Source organism: Oryctolagus cuniculus, chromosome 4 (genome assembly GCF_051225735.1).
Source record: "Oryctolagus cuniculus isolate XC-2025 breed Fujian yellow rabbit chromosome 4, ASM5122573v1, whole genome shotgun sequence".
Classification (NCBI taxonomy): Eukaryota; Metazoa; Chordata; class Mammalia; order Lagomorpha; family Leporidae; genus Oryctolagus; species Oryctolagus cuniculus.
The window spans coordinates 92,915,744-92,937,987 of NC_142870.1; the positions used below are offsets into that span (position 1 = coordinate 92,915,744).

Here is a 22,244-nt window from a genome sequence, read left to right on the forward strand (position 1 = left end):
CTTTGGATAAAGTTATCATTTAAATGAGTAGGCATCTGACCTAATAACAGGCCTGTGTCCCATATTGGAGCCCCATATGGATTCACTGCCAAATCTAGTTCCTGATTCCAGCTTCCTGCTGACGTAAACCCTAGAGGGCAGCAATGACAGCTCAAGTGATGGGTTCCTGCTACCTACATGGGAGACCTTGATTGAGTTCCTAGCTCCTGACTTCAGCCCAACCCAGCCCTGGTCACTGTGGGCATTTGAGGAGTGAACTAGCAGATGACAGCATTCTCTCTCTTTGATAATAAATTAAAATCTACAAAACAGTAATTGAGTAAAGCAGTTGACCCTCCACATTGTGGGTGGACCTCATCCAATCCACTGCAGCCCTGAATAGAAAAGGCTTACTCTCCTGACCTTCAAAAATGGGACAAGAACAATTCCTGGGTGTAAGCAACCTGCCATCTCTAGACTCAAGCTGAAACTGGAACATCACCTCTGCAGATTTTGCACTTCTAACCAATTCTGTGTATGCAGATGCTCAACTTATGATGGGGTTACAACCTGATAAACTCATTGTAAGTTGAAAATATCACAAATCAAAAGCTCATTCAATATACCTAACTTACCAGACATCATAGCAACATAGCACAGTATTTAGTTGTTTACCCTCATGATCAGTAGCTAACCAGGAGATGCAGCTCAATGATGTTGCCCAGCACTGTAGTCTGAGAATAATTTGGCCCCCAAACTCATGCAGACAATGAAATGCAAAAGTCATAAGATAATGATGCTAAGTGGGTAGTAACTTATTCCAGTTATGGTGTGTAGGAGGTAGGCCTATTGAGAAGACCCTAGGTCACTAGGAATGTGCTCTCAACAGGTAATTATCATAGAAGGTAAGTTATAAAAGCCCAAGTTGGGCCAATGATCTCTGCTTCCCGGCTTGCCCTATGTCCTTCTTCCACACACACACTTCTGTCTCTTGCCATGTCAGGCTCTGTGCCATCTTGGAAATCTTTCAGCAAGAACACCATCACTAGAGACTGAACCAGTGGGGTCCTCCTGATCTTGGATCTGAACCTCAAAAACTCTGAGCCAAAATAAACCTTTTTCCTTTATAAAAGTATGCTGCCTCAAATATTTTGTTATAGTGAATAAAAACTGAAAAATACACACAGCATACCACAGAATATCACACCACATATCACTAACTCAGGAAAAGGTCAAAATCCAAAATCTAAAGGACAATTTCTACTAAATGTGCATGCTCTTCCTTTACTTGTGTAACTACCAATTTCTGACCTATATTCTTTTTTCTTTCTTAAGAACTTCTGTTTAAATTTCTTGCAAGGCAGGTCTACTGGTGATAAATTCCCTCAATTTTTGTTTTTCTGGGAATGTCTTTATTTTTTACTTCATTTAGAAGAATATTTTCAATGGGTATAGATTTTTTTTTAAACTTTTTTATTTTATTTATTTGAAAGAGTCACAGAGAGAGAGAGAGAAGAAGGGAGAGAGAGGAGAGAGAAAGAGCTTCACATCCATTGGCTCACTCTTCAAAGGGCCACAATGTCCAGGACCGAACCAGACCGAAGCCAGGAGCCAGGAGCTCCATCTGAAAGCATCATTTACTGTTTTCCCAGGCACGTTAGAAGGGAGCTGGATAGGAAGTGGGGCAGCTGAGACTTGAACTGGCGCCCATATGGGATGCTGGCAACCGCAGGCAGTGGCTTAACCTGCTGAGCCACAGCGCCAGCCCCAATGGGTATAGAATTTTAGACTGGTGTTTTCTTCTTTCAACATTTAAATAACTCCATTCTGTTCTCCTTTTGCTTAGATAATTTCTGAAAAGAAGTCTGATTTAATTCCTCGTTTTCTCTCTGGCTTTTTTCAGGATCTTTTCTTTATTTTTGATTTTCTGCAATTTGAATAACAATATGTTTGGGTATAGACTTTTTGCCATTTATCCTGCTTGGTATTATCTCAGTTTCCTGGATCTATGGTTTGATGTTAGTTGTCAATTTTTGAAAATTCTCAGCCATTATCAATATTTCTTCTGCTTCTTTAACTCTGATTCTTCTGGTATTCTCATCATGCATATTCACACCTTTTAGAACTGCTCCATAATTCGTGGATATGGGGAAGGAGGAGATTCATTGTTTTTTGCTTTTCCTCTCTTTTCAGTTTGGGAAGTTTCTGTTGACATAATTTTTAAGTTCACACATTATTTCTTTTTAATTTCAATAGCTGAAGCACGCATGTGGTACAAAACTCAAAAGAATCCAAAGAGAAATAATGAAAAGCATTTCCCTTATCCCTCCTTCCAAGTACCACATTCTCCTTCCTAAAGGAAACATCTATGCATACCTAGATTTATTTGTGTCTTTTTCCTTTTGACTTTTTACAGACTTTATATCATTTCTGCATCTTGCTTTTTTCATTCTTCAGTCTTTTAGGGAAAATTCCATATCAATACATATAGAGCAGAAACTCCATAAAACTGCATTGCAATCCTTTGTATATATGATTACATTATAATTTATTTAATCAGTTTTACACTGGTGGGTACTTAAGTCCTTTCACCTTTACTATTAGAAGAACAATGCAATAAATTTCCTTAACTGCTAGCTATTTCAACATACAGTAGTCTATCTGTAACATAAATTCATAGAAATAGAATTGTTGAGTCAAATTATTTGTTAATTTCTAATTTTGATAGATATTACAATATTGTTATTCACAGGGTTATTGTCAACTTCTGCTTCCATCAGCAAAATATAATGCCTGTTCTCCCACAACCTCATCAACTAGATTATATTAAAAATGGCTTGATATTTTCTGATGGCTGAAAATGGTATCTCATTATAGCTGTATTTTTCTTATTTTCAATGAGGTTGAACCCTCTTGCTACATATTTTTCTGTGAACTGTTGATACTCTTATGGGTTGCTGACGCTAGTGTTGGTTGTAGGTATTTATATTAAGGAAATTAGCCCATTATGAGTTATAATTTTCATTGTTATTGTATGTGAGTTTGCCACATTTTTAACATAGTTGGTTGAGTCTATCAATTTTTCTCAATCAAGGATTCTAATTATACTTAAGAAAAAATTCCCCCTGCTATAGTAGGTATCAGAATTTCTTCCAGGATGCTTATACTTCTCCTTAACTCTTTAATCTATCTGCAATTTATTTTGATGTAAAATGTGAGTGGTGATCCAGTTTTACTTTTTCCAAATGTTTAACCAACTGTACCAACCCCACATGCTCAATTTTCAGGTTTTTTTGCCAATAACATATTTTTAATTTTTATCAATTGCCTTTTCAACACTTATGGAGGTGGTAGGTTTTTCTATTTTAAACTATTAATATGACATGTCATTACATTTCTGGAAATGGCATGCCATTCTTTTCCTGTTGTAATAATTATTGTTCTCTTGTTTAAGATTCTTTGATATTCACGAGTCAGAATGTGTATGGTTAGCTTATATGTGTATGATGCATGTGCTTTATGTGACTTGGATATCAGTGTTATATTCACTTCATACATAGAATTTGGACTATTTCCTTCTTTTTCTGTGCACAATAACAACTTACTCTCTGTTTCTTAAAGTTTCACAGTAGACCTCTGCAGGGAAAAAAAAAAAAAAAAAGCTGGACCTGGTGCTTTTGTAGATTTAGATACCAGAAAATGTAGTTGTCACACAACATCCATTTCTTCTATGATAATTAGTCCACTCAGAATAGCTAACTCTGGGATGCTTTGGTAAATCATACTTTCCTAGAATCTCATCCATTTCATCCAGGTTTTCAAATTTATGACACAGGATTGACATAATTTTTAAGTTCACTGATTATTCTTTTTAATTTCAATAGCTGAAGCACGCATAAAGTCATTGCAAGCGATTTTCTGTATGGTTGTTTCCCCTTTCCCAGCTTGTATTTGGATTGCGCTTTTGTTTCTTGATTAGATTAGCCACCCATTTGACTACTGTCTTCAAATTTTTATTAGTATTCCCATATGTAGTTCTAATTTATTAATTTCTCCCAATATCCTTGCTAATTCCTTCCATCTGCTTTCCTTAGGTTTGTAAATTTTATTTCATTTCTTAACTGGACATTTAATTTTATGTGGTATTTTCTCTTGAGCACTGCATTAGTATGTCCCACATACTTCCACTGATGTGCAGTGTTTTATCTTCTTTGTTTTTCATTTTTAAGCTATTCCGTAAGTCCGGTTTTAAGTCCCTTAGGAGGAGGATTTTTTTCAGTGCGTTTTTTTTTTTTTTTCACATTTCTGAAAATGCTGAACAATTTTGCAGGATTTTTACTCCTCACCTCTTTCTATCCTACGATAGCGTCGCGCCCCGTTACTTCGCCTCAGCTGTTCCAAAAACAGCAGGCCGTGAGGAGAGCTGCTCACGCCAAAGTCCATGAGGCAGGCGGGACCCGGCAGGTCCCCGCCAGAAACGGCGACAGGAACACCGCGGGGGCGCCTGAGGAGGCTGAGGAACAAAGCCCACCCCTTCCGGCGGAGGGCGGACCCCAGGGGGCCTGGGGAGCAGGGACCATACCCCGCGAGCATGCAACCCGATTGGCCAACCGTTTGTAGCGGCAACGCCCCCGCCCGAAGGCTTCTCTTGGATTGGCTCAGTTCTTGGTGCCGACCTGGACGGTGGCCAGAGGAGGACAAAAGACCTCTATGCCAAGCGGCGGGTCGGTGTTGGTGACGGCGGTGACGCGACTGCCTATCGGCCAGCGGCAGCGCCTCGGGACATGGCGGCTGCCTCTGGGTGTCGGAGAGGAATCGGTAACAGCATCTGCCAGGCCTGCTACTGCCTCCAAGGAGACGGTGGGTGGAGGCGCGGCGTATCTGAGAGCAGGGACTTGGCGACGGGGACGGTGGCAGGTGCGGAGGGGCCGAGGGTGCAGCGTCAGACTGGCGGGACTGGGGAGGGGGCGCTGCTTCCAGGCTCACCCTGCAGAGGGCGTCATCCCCTTGCCCTCCCATGCGACACCGGCTGCAGAATGCTTTGCTTTTCTTGTTTTTCTACCGTAACCCCCCATTTATTCCTTTATTATTACCCGAGGACTCATAGATTCTTATTTTATTCTGTGGTTTATAACCCATTTGTTTAGCTTTTTTATTTGTTTAGCTTTTTTTTAAAGATGTATTATTTGTTTATTTTATTTATTATTTTATTTGTTTAGCTTTTTTCTAAGATTTATTATTTTATTTGAAAGTCAGTTACAGAGAGAGAAGAAGCAGAGAGGTCTTCCATCTGCTGGTTCATTCCCCAAATGGCCGCAAAGGCCGGAGCTGAGCTGATCCGAAGCCAGAAGCCAGGAGCTTCTTCCAGGTCTCCCACGTGGGCACAGGAGCCCAAGGACTTGGGCCATCTTCTGCTGCTTTCCCAGGCCATAGCAGAGAGCTGGATCAGAAGTGGAGCAGCTAGGACTCGAACTGGCGCCCATATGGCCTGCCGGCACTGCAGACAATGGCTTTACCCACTGCGCCACAGCACCGGCCCCTGTTTAGTTTTTGTTTTTTTTGTTTTTTTTTTTTTTTTAATGTATTTACTTGAAAGCAGAGAGAGAGACAATCAATCTTCCATCTGCTGGTTCACTCCCCAAGTGGCCCCCCGTGATTCTGGGCCTGGCAAAACCAGGAGCCAGGATCTTTTTCAGGGTTTCCCACATGGGTGGCAGGGGTCTATCTTTCTCTGCTTTCCCAGGCCATTAGCAGGGAGCTGGATCTGAAGTAGAGCAGCCGGGGCTGGAACAGGCATTCATATGGCAGTCTGGTATGGCGGGCAGTGGCTTAACCTGCTAGGCCACAATGTGGCTGCCATCAATATTCACTTGTTGCTTAGATGTATGGTTTTTGCCTGGCAGGAGTCTCTCCAAGCCAATCCTGTATCCTTTTTGTATGCTTGCATTCATTTCCTATTTTCAGGCACAGGAAGACACTCCAGCCTCATCTTGTAGTTTCTGTCCTCCAGCCTTGGAGTTGGCCACTTCTCCAAGTACCCATGGTTCCTTTTATTGGAGAATGCTGTTTCAAAGCCCGTGTCTGGGCTTAAGGTGTGTTTGCTGCTCCTGGGACACCATGCTTCCAGGGTCCCTCAGCAGACAGTGCTAGGAGATTTTATGTGTACACTCATGGTTCTAGAAGATTCTTCCTAGTGATGGTGCAGTCATGAAAGTTTGTGTAAGGACACACATTTGTCTAACATCACACTTCTCATAATGTGTGGTGGCATTAAGCAACACGTTATCTGTGTGTGCATATAAATGTCCATGCACACATGCAGCCATCCACATTTATATCTCTGTATTCGTATAGATATATTTCTAAATGTATTTCTCTATCTTTCTTTCTGTCTCTATTCACACATATATTTTTTGTGTTTTAAAAACAAGACAAAACACTTGAGCTAATAGCTCAAGTTGCCATGTTCCCATGCAACACCTCATGGTTCAACCAAGTCTGTGCTTTTCATGTGAAGGCCTTTTCTGAGAGTGAGAAAGCTGGCTCTCTTTTGTCACAACATATTGCCATTTGCTCAGAAACCACAGGGAAAGTAATTTCGACATTGCTCAGCCATACTACCATGAAAAGCAAACCAACTAACTGGTGTTCAATATTGGTTTGCCATTCTTTTTTTTCTGCTTTAATCTATTAAAACTATATTATAGAGGTTATAAAGACTGTCATACATACTACAGGGCAGTTGTTATCAAAACAGCATGGTACTGGTACAGAAACAGATGGATAGACCAGTGGAACAGAATAGAAACACCAGAAATCAATCCAAACATCTACAGCCAACTTATATTTGATCAAGGATCCAAAACCAATCCCTGGAGTAAGGACAGTCTATTCAATAAATGGTGCTGGGAAAATTGGATTTCCACGTGCAGAATCATGAAGCAAGACCCCTACCTTTCACCTTACACAAAAATTCATTCAACATGGATTAAAGACTTAAATCTACGACCCGACACCATTCAAATTATTAGAGAGCATTGGAGAAACCCTGCAAGATATAGGTACTGGCAAAGACTTCCTAGAAAAGACCCTGGAGGCATAGGCAGTCAAAGCCAAAATTAACTATTGGGATTGCATCAAATTGAGAAGTTTCTGTACTGCAAAAGAAACAGTCAGGAGAGTGAAGAGGCAACCGATAGAATGGGAAAAAATATTTGCAAACGACGCAACAGATAAAGGGTTGATAACCAGAATCTACAAAGAGATCAAGAAACTCACAACATCAAAACAAACAACCCACTTAAGAGATGGGCCAAGGACCTCAACAGACATTTTTCAAAAGAGGAAATCCAAATGGCCAACAGACACATGAAAAAATGTTCAAGATCACTAGCAATCAGGGAAATGCAAATCAAAACCACAATGAGGTTTCACCTCACCCCGGTTAGAATGGCTCACATTCAGAAATCTACCAACAATAGATGCTGGAGAGGATGTGGGGAAAAAGGGACACTAACCCACTGTTGGTGGGAATGCAAACTGGTTAAGCCACTATGGAAGTCAGTCTGGAGATTCCTCAGAAACCTGAAGATAACCCTACCATACAACCCAGCCATACCACTCCTTGGAATTTACCCAAAGGAAATTAAATTGGCAAACAAAATAGCTGTCTGCACCTTAATGTTTATTGCAGCTCAATTCACAGTAGCTAAGACCTGGAACCAACCCAAATGCCCATCAACAGTAGACTGGATAAAGAAATTATGGGACATGTACTCCATAGAATACTATACAGCAGTCAAAAACCATGAAACCTGGTCATTTGCAACAAGATGGAGGAATCTAGAAAATATTATGCTGAGTGAATTAAGCCAGTCCCAAAGGGACAAATATCATATGTTCTCCCTGATTGGCAACAACTAACTGAGCACCAAAGGGGAAACCTGATGAAGTGAAATGGACACTATGAGAAACAGTGACTTGATCAGCTCTTGTCCTGACTGTTGATGTACAATGTAATACTTTATCCATTTTAGTATTTTTTTTGTTCTACGGCCGGCGCCGCGGCTCAATAGGCTAATCCTCCGCCTTGCAGTGCCAGCACACCGGGTTCTAGTCCCGGTCGGGGCGCCGGATTCTGTCCCGGTTGCCCCTCTTCCAGGCCAGCTCTCTGCTGTGGCCAGGGAGTGCAGTGGAGGATGGCCCAAGTACTTGGGCCCTGCACCCCGTGGGAGACCAGGAGAAGCACCTGGCTCCTGCCATCGGATCGGCGCGGTGCGCCGGCCGCAGCGCACTGGCCGTGGCGGCTATTGGAGGGTGAACCAACGGCAAAAGGAAGACCTTTCTCTCTGTCTCTCTCACTGTCCACTCTGCCTGTCAAAAAATAAATAAAAAAAATTTAAAAAAAAGAAAAAAAGTATTTTTTTTCTTCTAGTGCTATTGGTTGAACACACAATTATTCTTAGGTGTTTAAATTTTAACTGAAAAGTGATCCCTGTTAAATATAAGAGTGGGAATAAGAGAGGGAGGAGATGTACAATTTGGGACATGCTCAATCGGACTTGCCCCAAATGGTGGAGTTAGGAACGTGCCAGGGGATTCCAATACAATCCCATCAAGGTGGCATGTACCAGTGCCATCTCACTAGTCCAAGTGATCAATTTCAGTTCACAATTGATCATACTGATAGGTCTAAGAGTCAAAGGGATCACACAAACAAGACTAGTGTCTGCTAATACTAACAGATAGAATCAAAAAGGGAGAGAACAATCCAGCATGGGAAGCAGGATACACAGCAGACTCATAGAATGGCAGATGTCCTAAACAGCACTCTGGCCTCAGAATCAGCCCTTAAGGCATTTGGATCTGGCTGAAGAGCCCGTGAGAGTATTTTAGGCATGGAAAGCCAAGAAATCTGGGGGGGTGGGGGGAGGAAGACCTAAATGAAAGATCTCTGCGAGTGAGATCCCAGTGGAAAGAACGGGGCCATCAAAGAAGGAGGTACCTTTCTCTGAAGGGAGGAGAGAACTTCCACTTTGACTATGACCCTGTCGGAATAAGATCGAAGTCGGCGAACCCAAAAGGCTTCCATAGCCTTGGCAACTCATGACTAGAGCCTAGGGAGATTACTGACTCCATAAACAAGAGTGTTAAATTGTTAAGTCAACAACAGGAGTCACTGTGTACTTACTTCTCATGTGGGATCTGTCCTTAATGTGTTGTCCAATGTGAAGTAATGCTTTAACTAGTACTGAAACAGTATTTTACACTTTGTGTTTCTGTGTGGGTGCAAACTGATTAAATCTTTACTTAGTATATACTGAATCAATCTTCTGTATATAAAGATAATTGAAAATGAATCTTGATGTGAATGGAATGGGAGAGGGAGTGGGAGATGGGAAGGGTGTGAGTGGGAGGGAAATTATGGGGGGGGGGGAGGGTCAATGTAATCCATAAACTGTACTTTGGAAATTTATATTTACTAAATTAAAAAAAAAGAAGAAAAAAAAAACCTAATCACTTATGTAATTAAAATTAGGGCAATCTCTTGACTGAAGTGCACTGTTCTTTTTTTTTTTTTTTTTTTTTTTTTTGATGTATAAAATCAGCTTTAATCTGTTCTAGTACAAAAAAAAAAGATTGTCATAGAGCTTTTATGGCTATGTAAGTTACAAAATTTCTATAAAATTTGGAATTAATGTGTGAATATATCTATAAAAAAACTCAAGTAGAATAGATTAGAAAATCTAGAGATGTTCCCAAGTGTATATGTGAAAAATTAAAGATGGTATCACATTTTATTGGGTCTGAGTTGGACTTTTTAATAAATGATATTGAACCAACTGGTTGGCCATTTGGAGAAAGATAAAATTAGTCCATAACTCATGGTATACAAAAAAGTAAGTGCAAATATATCAGAGATCCGAATGTGAAAACGAAATCATGCAAGTATGTCGCTCCCCCTCTTCACGGAGGAACGACAAAGGACCCTGCGTTGTTCTTTTGTCTGCTCGGCCCTTCCCAGGTTTGCTGCTGGTCCTTCCCGGGTTGGCTACCGACCCTTCCACCTCCGTGGAAGGGCGGTTCCCCCTGCCACTTTCCCCACTTCCGCGGGGGAGCGGCACACCGCCGGCCGGCTCTCTCGGGGGCTGCTCAGGTGTTCCTTCAGATAGATGTTCCTGGTGCATGTTGTCTCTCTCCTCCTTTATAGTTCTCTTCCACCAATCCCAACTCTGCTACCCACACGCCGAGCACGCTGCTCTCCTCCAATCAGGAGCAGGATCAGCTCCTGCAGGTTATTGGTCGAACTGGAGGCAGCTGTGCAGAAGCTGTTTCCTCCTCTCCCAGCGCCATATTGTGGGAGAGCAGATGCATAGAATAAGTCTTAATTCCAGTAACTTAGTCTAGTCCGAGTTGCTCCCCACACAAGTACTAAAAGAAAAAGTCTTTCTATTACCCCAAATCCAGAAACAATAGAAGGAAAATTGGATCAATTTGATTACATGAGGGGCTGGCACTGTGGCATAGCAGGCTAAGCCTATGCCTGCAGCACGGCATCCCATATGGGTGCCAGTTTATGTCCTGGCTACTCCTCTTCTGATCCACTCCTCCTGCTGTGGCTTAGGAAAACAGTGGAAGATGGCTCAAGTGCTTGGGCCCCTGCACCCATGTGGGAGACCTGGAGGAAGCTCCTGGCTCCTGCCTTCAGATCAGCTCAGCTCCGGCCATTGCGGCCATCTGGGGAATGAACCAGCAGATGGAAGACCTTTTCTGTCTCTCCCTCTGTCTGTAACTCTACTTCTCAAATAAATAAATAAATAAATAATCTTTTTAAAAAATTTGACTTCATGAAACATTTTTTTTTTTTTTGACAGGCAGAGTGGACAATGAGAGAGAGAGACAGAGAGAAAGGTCTTCCTTTTGCTGCTGGTTCACCCTCCAATGGCCGCTGCAGCCAGAGCACTGCACTGATCCGAAGGCAGGAGCCAGGTGCTTCTCCTGGTCTCCCATGTGGGTGCAGGGCCCAAGCACTTGGGCCATCCTCCACTGCACTCCCTGGCCACAGCAGAGAGCTGGCCTGGAAGAGGGGCAACCGGGACAGAATCCGGCGCCCCGACCGGGACTAGAACCCGGTGTGCCGGCACCACAAGGTGGAGGATTAGCCTAGTGAGCCGCGGCACCAGCCTTCATGAAACATATTGCATGGCAACTACGTCATAAAATCAAAAGACAACTGATGGACTGGACTGAGGAAAATATTTGTAATATTATCACAGGTATAGGACTAGTATGTTGAATATTTAAATTTGCATTGTAAAACTTTTCCAGATCAGTTTTCTTTATTTACATTCTGTAGTGGCAAGGTGACTTTACCTTTTGTATCAGAAACATGTCCTCAAAATAGTCAGTTATATTGCTTGTAAGTAGGAAGCTCATTCATTTTAAAATACTGTATCATGTGTCTTTGGACCCCAGAAGTAAACCCTGAGACAGGGATTGATGTGCAAGTAATTTATTAGAAAGTTTCCAGGAAGAAATCATAGCGGAGGAGGAAATGGGATAGGGCAGGGTAGAAGGCAGGCTAGCTGCTGAGCAAGCGCTCTGCCGAGCCGTTCTTGGAGGCGGCTCAGTGCTGCAGAACCCTGAAGTCAGTGTGGTCAGTCCTTAGGGCTGTCCTCAGCCACCAGCCACTAGGCTGGCATATTTCCATCTGCTCCCATTAGGCACTGGTTAAGGAGTCAGTTCCCAGATACTTCAGCTTTTAGAAGCATGAGGAACAGCTCAAGACTTGGTATAAAGTAATCCAGCTAGAGCCTTCTTCTTAATGATTGTCCATGCATATGTGGAGTTTTTGTTTGAAGTTGAGCAGGAGCTAGGTTTGTAGGAATGGTTACAGAACTGTGCCTCAACAGACTGAGAAACTGGAGCTTTCTTTCTACCAGGTTGTATCAAGACCTGTGCCCTTTGTGTTAAGTGTTGACAAGATTAAATACAATTGTGCAACATTAAAACTGCAGTGATGTGTTATGACATAGGAATCTTGGTCGTTTATGACACATCTGTTGAACATTTTCAAAGCTCACTGCTATATTAGCTATGAAATCTTAAAAAAAAAAAAAAAAAAAAAAAAAAAAGGTGTATTGGGGCCAGTGCTGTCGTGCAGCGGGCTAATGCCCTGGCATGAAGCATCGGCATCCCATATGGGCGCTGGTTGGAGACCCGGCTACTCCACTTCCAATCCAGCTCTTTGCTGTGGCCTGGGAAATCAGTAGAAGATGACCCAAGTTCTTGGGCCCCTGCACCTGTGTGGGAGACCCAGAAGAAGCTCCTGGGCTCCTAGCTTTGGATCAGCACAGCTCCTGCCATTGCAACCAACTGGGGAGTATACCATCGGATGGAAAACCTCTCTCACTCTCTCTCTTTCTCTCTCTGCCTTTCCTCTCTCTGTGTAACTCTTTCAGATAAATAAATACATCTTTAAAAAAAAAAAAAAAAAGGTAGAGGGAGGTAGAGAGAAAGGCAGACAGAGTCTTTGATCTGTTCCATTCACTTTCCAAATGGCTGTAATGGCCAGAGCTGGGCCGATCCGAAGCCAGGAGCCAGGAGCTTCTTCCAGGTCTCCCCATAGGTGCAGGGGCCCAAGCACTTGGGCCATCTTCTGTTACTTTCCCAGGCACATTAGCAGGGAACTGGATCAGAAGTGGAGCAGCCAGGACTTGAACCTGTGCTCATATGGGATGCCAGTGCCACAGGCGGAGGCTTAACCTTCTATGCCACAGTGCTGGCTTCAAAATAAATCTTGTTTTAACAAAAATGTAGGATTTATCAAGATCAAGGCTGTTTAAGTCAGTTTTCTATTGCAAAGATTTTAATTTTTAAAATGAATAATAATCAGTAAATGCATACCAGAACAATTCACTTGGAAATGTAAGTGCAGAGTTTATTTCACTATTTATGCATCTTATACATAAAAGAATAAATGCAAAAAAATGTTTATTTTTACCTCCTAATCATCTGCCTTGTAGCTTTAGAAATCCTTTTCTGAAAAGACACAAATACTAAATAAAAAATGAAGAGTTTCAAGGGCTTTTAATTGAAGCAGTTTGATGAGTCAGAAGTGGAAGCTGTGTTGTGCTGGACAAAAAACTGTTTGCAGACCAGAATTTGAAGCCCAGTATGAACAAGTCAACATTTAGCCATGTGCATAGAAGTCAGTTGGAGTGTGCATTTCTACACCACAGTAATTTAGGCTTTTTTGACTTTTAGATCCACCAGTTAATTCTGGCACATGAAGACTGTGGGAGCAACTCGTCAGGCCTGCATTGTGGAATCTGGAATCAGTATTTTAAGTGAAAGGCAAAAAGTTCAGGCAGAGACAGAACATACTGTTATTAATGTATATGCAGATGTTGATATGTTAAACAAAAAATCTGTGGTAAGTATTGCTCTATTTTTCCTAAGGTCTTGTTTTCTTTAAAGTGATATTTGGGATATGGGAGGGGAAAAGAGCTTCATTAACACAGAAGCTGTGCATCAACATTTACAGGTGGTACTAAGACTCTTCAAGTAGGCTTTATTTTACTTTTTAAAACAGTTTTAGGTTTATAAGAAAGTAGGAGAGATAGTACAAGGAGTTCCCATACACCTTGTACCCAGAGACCCTGTTATTAACATCTTACATTAATATAATAAATTGATGATATGATTATGGTGTGGTATAAGGAGTGAGCCAATATTGATGCAGTAGTTTGAACTGAAGTCCAGAATTTACTCAGCTTTCCTTAGCTTTTACCTAATGTTAATTCTTCCGCTGCAGGACCCCATCTAGGGTCTCGCATTACATGTAGCTGCTGCGTTCCCTTTGGCGCTTCTTGGCTGTGACAATTTCTCACACTTTCCTTGTTTTTGACAATCTTAACAGCCTTGGAGAGCCGTGGGCAGGTATTTTGTAAGATGCTTCTAATAGCATCTGTGTGATATTTTTCTGAAGATTACACTGGGATTTGGGGCGTGGCAAGGCAGAGCGCAGATGACAGGTGTCATTGCCATCACGTCATGGCAAGAGTTGTGACTGTTGACATTGATGTTGATTACTAGTATTTGTCAGATTACTCTACTGGAAAGTTACTCTTCTATCTTCCTTCCATGCTGTGCTATTTGAAAGGACGTTGCTCTACCCAGCTTTTGCTTAAGTAAAACATTTTTCAATTTTCCAAAATGAATCAAGTTGTTTGTTTTGGATGAGGTGGGTAAAAATATTGAGGTAAGGGATCAAATCCATGTGATTACCTGGGAATTAAATGCAAGGATTGGAGTGTGCTGGTGACTTCCCTCTGGCTGGCAGGTGGGGTCAGTGGTTACTGTGTAGCTGTGAAGTGCTGCATTGTCCTTCCCCCTGCTGACAGCAATTGTTTCCCACAATCTCTGTCTGGCTCAACCTGTAGTAAGACAGGGACGCTTGGTCTCAAACATTATTTCCTGAAGTATCTTTAGGAAGACTGTCATGTCCTCTTGACTGATGTGTCAGCATAATTAGTCATTGTCTCTTTCTCAGGGTTCTTTGCCTTCTGCCTCAGCGCTAGTCAGTATGTTGGAATTTATCAAGATGTTCCTGAGTGGTCCATTTTAGATTCTGGGGAAGAAGGAAGAGGCGCGCCTTGAAGGATCAGTGTTTTACAATGATTTTGAAAGAGGGTAATGTTCTTTTTAATTTAACCTTTCTGCTAAAACTGTATAAACTAATCTAATCTCAGCTTAGTATTTGTGACAAAGCTAGCAGAGTAAGCACAGGAAGAAAAATCAATTAAACAACTACACCAGATAGAAGAAAACTGAGATGAACCTCTTCAGTCCAGACTGCTTGTTCTAGATTTGATATCACAGCGCTTGTGATATCTACCTGTCTATCTAGGCAAAATTAATAAAATGAATGAATAGCATGTCTCTTCCAATGGTAGGGATGAGAATCAGAGTAAGCAGAGTAAGATGGGTTTTTATTTAAATTCTGATATGAATGAAACTGTGGGGAAGTAACTTGTATTCTTATGCCCTTTGTGACAGTCGAGAGACTGGGCTGTTCTTTGTAAAACACAAGATGAAGAATATTCTGGCCTCAGCCCAGGGATTTCGGCTCCTGAGGTGATCGGGGCTGCTCTGTTAGTATCTGGGGATTTCCTTAGTAAAGGAGGCAGGATCTAGTTACAATGTAGCTTTGAAGTGCTGCATTGTCCTTGGTCTCTGCTCAAAATAAAGTTGTTATCCTCCTGGCCCTGTCTACGTGGTATTCCAGAGACAGGGATGTTGGGTCCCATACATGTTTACCAGTTCAAGCAGTGGCTTGATGGGTGGCTATCAAGAATTACAGCTTGTTCATACTTTGCAGGTGATGACAGAAGGAAAAAGGCATTATCAGGAGAGAAATCATAAGGGGCAAACTGTATTTTGATGGCTATTGATTTGTTGGTAAGTATTTCAGTTCCTTATTTAATTACAATATTTATCTACCAAAAGTTGATTTGGGGAGAAGATTTATAGTAGCCTTTACCAGCTGTGGGGGAATGAAGACCACACTCAGGACTAGGCCTGATAGACAGACAGATAGATATAGAGATATATAGAGGTGGGAGAGAGAGAACATTACTATTTTGTGGGCTAGAAGAGTGTTCAGCAATGCTTTTTGCATCACAATTTGAATATATACTGTCATATCTTGGGTTCTTAGTTTTTATATACAAGTAGTGTCTATGGTTATACACTATGATCTATCTTGTGAAAACTGTTTTAATTTTTTAGAAGTATTTATTTATTTATTTGAGAGGTAGAGTTACAGAAAGAGAAAAAGAGACAGAGAGAGGGGCCTTCCATCTGCTGGTTCACTTCCCAGATGGCCACAACAGCCAGAGCTGAGCAGATCCAGAGCCAGGAGCCAGGAGCCAGGAGCCAGGAGCTTCTTCCAGGGGTCCAACACTTGGACCATCTTCCATTGCCCTCCCAAGCCATAAGCAGAGAGCTGGATCAGAAGAGGAGCAGCTGGGACAAAAACCAGCATCCATATGGGATGCCAGTGCCGCAGGCAGATGCTTAATCCACTACACCACAGCACTGGCCCTGAAAACTATTTTCTTAATGAGTATTTTTCATCTTCTTTGAATTACTTGCTTTTTTTTGGTGAAATAAACTGATACATTATTTTTCAAAATGATTTTGTCACCCAGACAACCTTGACAATCAGACAATTGAATCAGGAAAACAATATTGTTACCTTCTAACATGATAAGATTTATTTAAATTGTACTTGGGAAGCTTAATAGTTGGTCAGAACACAGAAGGGAAAGCAAATGTGAAATTTCAGCATTTGTATTATTGATATTCAGAGAAGAAAACAACAATGTTGTTATATCTGCTTGTCTTTATTTTACATGTGTCTTTTTTTTTTTTTTTTTTTTTTTTGATAGGCAGAGTGGACAGTGAGAGAGAGAGACAGAGAGAAAGGTCTTCCTTTGCTGTTGGTTCACCCTCCAATGGCCGCCGCGGCCGGTGCGCTGCGGCCGGCGCACCGCGCTGATCCGATGGCAGGAGCCAGGAGCCAAGTGCTTTTCCTGGTCTCCCATGGGGCGCAGGGTCCAAGCACCTGGGCCATCCTCCACTGCACTCCCTGGCCACAGCAGAGAGCTGGCCTGGAAGAGGGGCAACCGGGACAGAATCCGGTGCCCCAACCGGGACTAGAACCTGGTGTGCCGGCGCCGCTAGGTGGAGGATTAGCCTAGTGAGCCGCGGCGCCGGCCCTACATGTGTCCTTTTTTAAAATTATATTGCTTGTGGTAACTTGTATTTTCTTGATGGTTCCTCTGTAATTAGAATTTTCTTAGTATTTTCTGGTCGAAATTTATGTTGACTCAGACTTAGTTATCGTGGCTTTATCCCTAGATAAATTGAATTGTGCCTTGTTGCTAATATAAAAATGACTGTTTTAAAAAGTTCAGTAAGAGCAGATGACAAGGTCATGGTCAGAAGTGGCATGGGTCTGATCGAAGACATAGATTCATAGGTGAAATAGCATGTTTTCTACATTTGTTTTTCTCTTGTCTTGGTTATTTGATATTTAAAGTTGTCACAGCAATGATGTTTTTGATTGAACTGCTTTTGTAGATAGCTATTTTTTCTCCTTACAGTTTATTTATTTGAAAGATAATGTGACAGAGAGAGTGAGGGAGAGACAGAGACAGAGAAAGAGATCTTCCATCCACTGGTTCACTGTATAAATGGCCACAACAACCAGGCCTGCATGAGACTGAAGCCAGGAGTCTGGAATTCCATCCCGGTCTGCCATGTAGGTGGCAGGAACCCAAGCTCTTGGGCCATCTTCCACTGCGTTCCCACAGGTGAATGTAGGAAGTTGGATCAGAAGCAGAGCAACAGGGGTCTACTGGTGCTACAATATGGGATGCTAGTGTCACAAGTGGTGGCTTACCCTGCTGGGCCATCCCCTGTTTTCTGTCCCAGACAGCTGTTGACTACACATTTCAGTCATTTGTTACAGTGAGATGAAACTGAGCAGAAACAGAGAAAAATATGGGTTACCATAATACATTTTTAGGGTTTTCCCCCATCAGAGAAATTTTACAACCTGGACCAATGCTATCCAATAGAACTTTCTGCGATGATGGAAATTTTCTGTGTCTGCACTGTCCAGTACGAGTGACAGACCACATGTGGATATTGAAATATGGTTAATGCAACTGAGAAACGGAATTTTCTGCCTCATTTTATTTAAATACCAACATATGACTAGTGACTATTGTGTTGGACAGCATAGTCCTAGACAGTGGTTAACATTCCGGAGTTTCCATTTGCAGTTTACAATCCCACAGGGGCCTCAGAAATGGATTGTAACTGTGCCCTCTGTTCTCCCTGGCGTTTACCTCTCTCCCTGACTCTCGGCTTTCGTATGGGCTTTAATTTTATTATCCCAAGTGCAATGCTGTGATCTGCTTTATAAATAATAGTGTTCAACGTGCCTGATAAAGGCTCATTTGCACTGATTGCAAAAGGAATCTTTGTTTTTGTTTTTGTTTTTGTTTTTGTTTTTGTTTTTGACAGGCAGAGTGGACAGTGAGAGAGAGAGAGACAGAGAGAAAGGTCTTCCTTTACCGTTGGTTCACCCTCCAGTGCTCCAATGGCTGCTGCGGCCGGCGCACTGCGCTGATCCGAAGCCAGGAGCCAGGTGCTTCTCCTGGTCTCCCATGCGGGTGCAGGGCCCAAGGACTAGGACATTCTCCACTGCACTCCTGGGCCACAGCAGAGAGCTGGACTAGAAGAGGAGCAACCGGGACAGAATCCGGCGCCCCGACCAGGACTAGAACCCCGGGTGCCAGCGCCACAGGCAGAGGATTAGCTTATTGGGCCGTGGCGCTGGCCTCTTTTTTTTTTTTTAAGATTTATTGATTTATTTATTTGAAAGTCAGAGTTGGAAAGAGAGACAGACAGACAGACAGAGAGATCTCTGCTGGTTCTCTTTCCATAGTGCTGCAACAGCCAGGGCTGAGCCAGGCTAAACCCAAGAGCCAACAGCTTCTTCCAGGTCTTCCACATGGGTGCAGGGACCCAAGCACTTGGGCCATCCTCTGCTGCTTTTCCCAGTACATCAGCAGAGAGCTGGATCCAAAGTGAAGCAGCTGGGACATGAACAGGTACCCATATGGGATGGCTATGTTGCAGGTGGCAGTTTTATCTGCTATGTCACAGTGCTGGCCCCATTCTTATTTTAAAGATATTTGATCAGCATCTAGTGCTCCAGTTTGAAGCATTCTACATATAATTTTGGCAAATAAGTAACCAATGGTGCTTAATACATAGTTCATATTGTTCAATAGTATGTATCTGATTAATAATTTTTGTTTTGTTCAGAATTGGCAGCGGAGGTCAGTTTGGGAGGAAAGGTCTGACCGGAAACATTAGAGAAGACAGAAAAATTCTCTGTGACATTGAGACTTTCTACAGTCCCACAGTGGAGGAAATGCCAGTGTGTCGGGCCGGCCGCCTTTAATTCCTGAGAAGATAGTTTTGAATGCAGTGCTTGCTCTCGCTGAGTATGTGATATCATAACACATGTCATGCTGTTTTCTTTGGAACTATTTCCGTCTCGTCTCAATGCTCATAGTGGATCAGAAATATAGATTTGATAGCAAAGCAACTGTAGTCGTGAGCTCATGTAAAGAAAGTCATTTCCTCTTGAACCTTAGACTGTTGTGATTAGGCATAAAATATGGGGGTCTATAAAAATCTTTCTTAAAAATGTATTTCCTAGTTCTATAAAAGTGGCTAATTGGGTTCTGTCACTCACTAGTAAGTATGTGCTGTGTAAACCAGCCAGTTGTGTGTGTCTGCCTTTATTGTGTTAGCCATTAGTCTGAATAGAACAAACTTTAAAGTGATGTTTTTAAGGAAGATATTTGGACTCATTTTGTTTGATGTTGTGTTTTTATTTAGAAAAACATTTTGGTAGCATTAGCTGTGAACTGGAGCCTTTTGCTAAGTACCAGCAACATTTATGTCTTAGAATTAAATCCCAGAAAAAGTGCTCTGTAGTATATTGAATGTTCAGTGAATTGCAATGAAATTGCAATAAAAATACATACATATTTATACATATATATGTATAAATACATAAATACATATATATGTATACATACATATATATGTATGTATTTTTATTGCAATTTCATATATATATGATTTGGTCTTTATATCTTGAAGAACTGTACTTTTTTCCATAACTCCTTATTTTCAAAGGAATAAGGAATAAGATGAAACAGCACTGCATAGTAAACAGTTTATCCTAGTTACAAAACTATGTGCAAATTTGACTTTCGATGAAACTACTTAATAGTTCTAAGTTAACTGCTGCTTGGCAGCAGCAGGAAGAGCGATGCTCCTGCAATGCAGGTGTTCACATGCACCATCTGCAGGCATTATCTGTTTCTTACGAGAAAAGAGAAATATTTGAGTGTGAGATTCCTCCCTCTCCTGTGGTGGCAAACATTTCCTGGCACATCCAAAGGAGCTGCTCACCAGCAAGGTCCTCTCTGTTAATAGACTGATATTAACCACTGGAATTCTTTTTCTCTGACAGTAACATCGAGTAGTGTATCCTATGACAGAAGATTGACATGAAGTATGGTCCTTTTTTTTAAAAAAAAAAAAAGCTTACTATTTTATTTGAGAGTCAGAGAGAGAGAAAGAGCTCACACCCACTGTTTCCCTCCCCAGATGCCAACAACGGCTCTGACTGGGCTGTGGCCAAAGCTGGGAGACAGGAGCTCAGTCTACATCATGGGTGGCAGGGATACCCCTGCTTGAGCCATCACCTGCTGTCCCCCAGAATCTGCATTAGAAAGTTGGAATTGGGAGCCAGAGTTGGGACTCCAGTATAGATACTATGGCATGGGACACAAGCATTGCAACCTGTGGCTTAATCACTAGGCTAAATGGCCACTGCAGAAAACTATTATTGTTTAGGGCAGTTTTATGCTTACAGAAAAATTAAGCAGGAAGTACAGGAATTCACATATACTCTCTGTTCTGACTCATGTGTAACATCCACTACCATCAATATATTGCCCCAGTGGTGCCTTTATTATAGTCATGAACTTGCCTTTAAATATCATGACCACCCAAAGTCATAGTCTATGTTAGAGTTCATTCTATGATTTTAGACAAATTCATGATGACTTGTGTCCACCATTATAGTGTTACACAGAGGAGTTTCACTGCCCTAAGAATCCTCCAGTCCCCTGTTTTCTGCCTATTCACCCCTCCTTTCCCCAACCTTAGCAACCACTAATCGTTGTGCTCTCTCCCTCGTATGCCTTTTCCAGAACGCCATGTAGTTGGAATCACATAGTAGGTAGCCTTTCCAGATTGTCTCTTTCCCTTAGTAATACGGGATTTCCATTTCCCTGTCTTTTCACTTCTTTTTAGTGCTGAACAGTTACTCCACTGTCTGGATGTACCTTTCCCTGTGCAGGGAAAGAGCACGAAAGACAAATGCAGCCCACAGCATGGGGCAGGCAGCAGTTTCTAACCACAGATTCCGCATCCAGACTCTGAAAAGGCTGTACTCTCTGGAGGGAATGCCTTCTTGGATGCAAACACCCAAAAGAAGGGCCGGCATTTAGCCCAGCAGTTAATATGCCCACAGCCCGTATCAGAGAACCTGGGTTCAATTCCCAACTTCAGCTTCTGACTCCAGCTTCCTGCCTTTGCAAACCCTGGGAAGCAGCAGTGATGGCTCAAGTGAGTGGGTTCCTGCCACTCATACTTAGACTGAGTTTTCAGCTCTTGTTTTTTGTTTTGTTTTGTTTGTTTGTTAACAGGCAGAGTTAGACAGTGAGAGAGAGAGACAGAGAGAAAGGTCTTCCTTCCGTTGGTTCACCCCCCAAATGGCCGCTACGGCCGGTGCTACGCCAATCTGAAGCCAGGAGCCAGGTGCTTCCTCCTGGTCTCCCATGCGGGTGTAGGGCCCAAACACTTGGGCCATCCTCCACTGCCTTCCTGGGCCACAGCAGAGAGCTGAACTGGAAGAGGAACAACCGGGACAGAATCCGGCACCCCGACCAAGACTAGAACCTGGAGTGCCGGCGCCACAGGCAGAGGATTAGCCTAGTGAACCATGGTGCCGGCCTACAGCTCTTGGTTTTGACCTGGCCCAGCCTTAACTGTTGCAGACATTTGTCTGTCTGTCTGTGTTTCCCTGTTTCCTTCCCAATAAATAAAAAATAAATTTAAAAAATGTTAAATAAAGGCATTAATAGCATTCATAAGGACTCTACCTCTAAGACCTAACCATCTCCCAAAAGTGACACCTAATACCATCTGAGAGCAAGCTGGCTGGAAAAACCTGCAGACCATTCAAGAGAAGCACCTACTGAGACCTGCCTGAGGTCCGTCTGACTGGGGCAAGCTGCACACAGGGTCTGTTTTGTCTTTTCTATCTGGGGCAGCCTTAGCAATTCTTTGTTCTTCATGCATATGCATTCCTTATCTCTTCCCAGAAATGTCTTCCTTAAAATTAATCGGTAGCCTTCTTTTCACTAGCTTCTGTTCAGAGACATTATTCTCCCTGTGTTCCTGAAAATGCTTATAGACAATCATATTTGTTAGAGATATATTTATTTGTTTGACAGGCAGAGTTACAGAGAGTGAGGAAGAGACAGAGATCTGCCATCCACTGATTGACTCCTCAAATGGCATAACGGCCAAGGCTG

At 42.3% G+C, this 22,244-nt stretch overlaps 1 long non-coding RNA gene and 1 other non-coding gene across 12 annotated transcripts in view; both read left to right on the top strand.

The window, feature by feature from the left end:
* Positions 1 to 4,644: 4,644 nt before the first annotated feature.
* Positions 4,645 to 22,244, top strand: part of LOC103350467 (uncharacterized) — a 63,479-nt gene continuing 45,879 nt past the window's right edge. For 3 of the 11 annotated variants that reach the window (XR_016233187.1, XR_016233185.1, XR_016233186.1), the window contains exons 1-4: positions 4,653 to 4,896; positions 13,246 to 13,414; positions 14,534 to 14,673; positions 15,362 to 15,441. This is a non-coding gene — a long non-coding RNA (uncharacterized LOC103350467). Of the gene's footprint in view, positions 4,897 to 13,245; positions 13,415 to 14,533; positions 14,674 to 15,361; positions 15,442 to 18,078; positions 21,781 to 22,244 lie in introns of those variants that run through there. The other 8 variants (XR_016233184.1, XR_016233183.1, XR_016233182.1 and 5 more) reach the window with 6 other exon arrangements.
* LOC127483098 (small nucleolar RNA SNORA81) lies at positions 14,681 to 14,864 on the top strand. Its single transcript, XR_007909061.1, has one exon. It is a non-coding gene; the product is annotated as a small nucleolar RNA SNORA81 (small nucleolar RNA).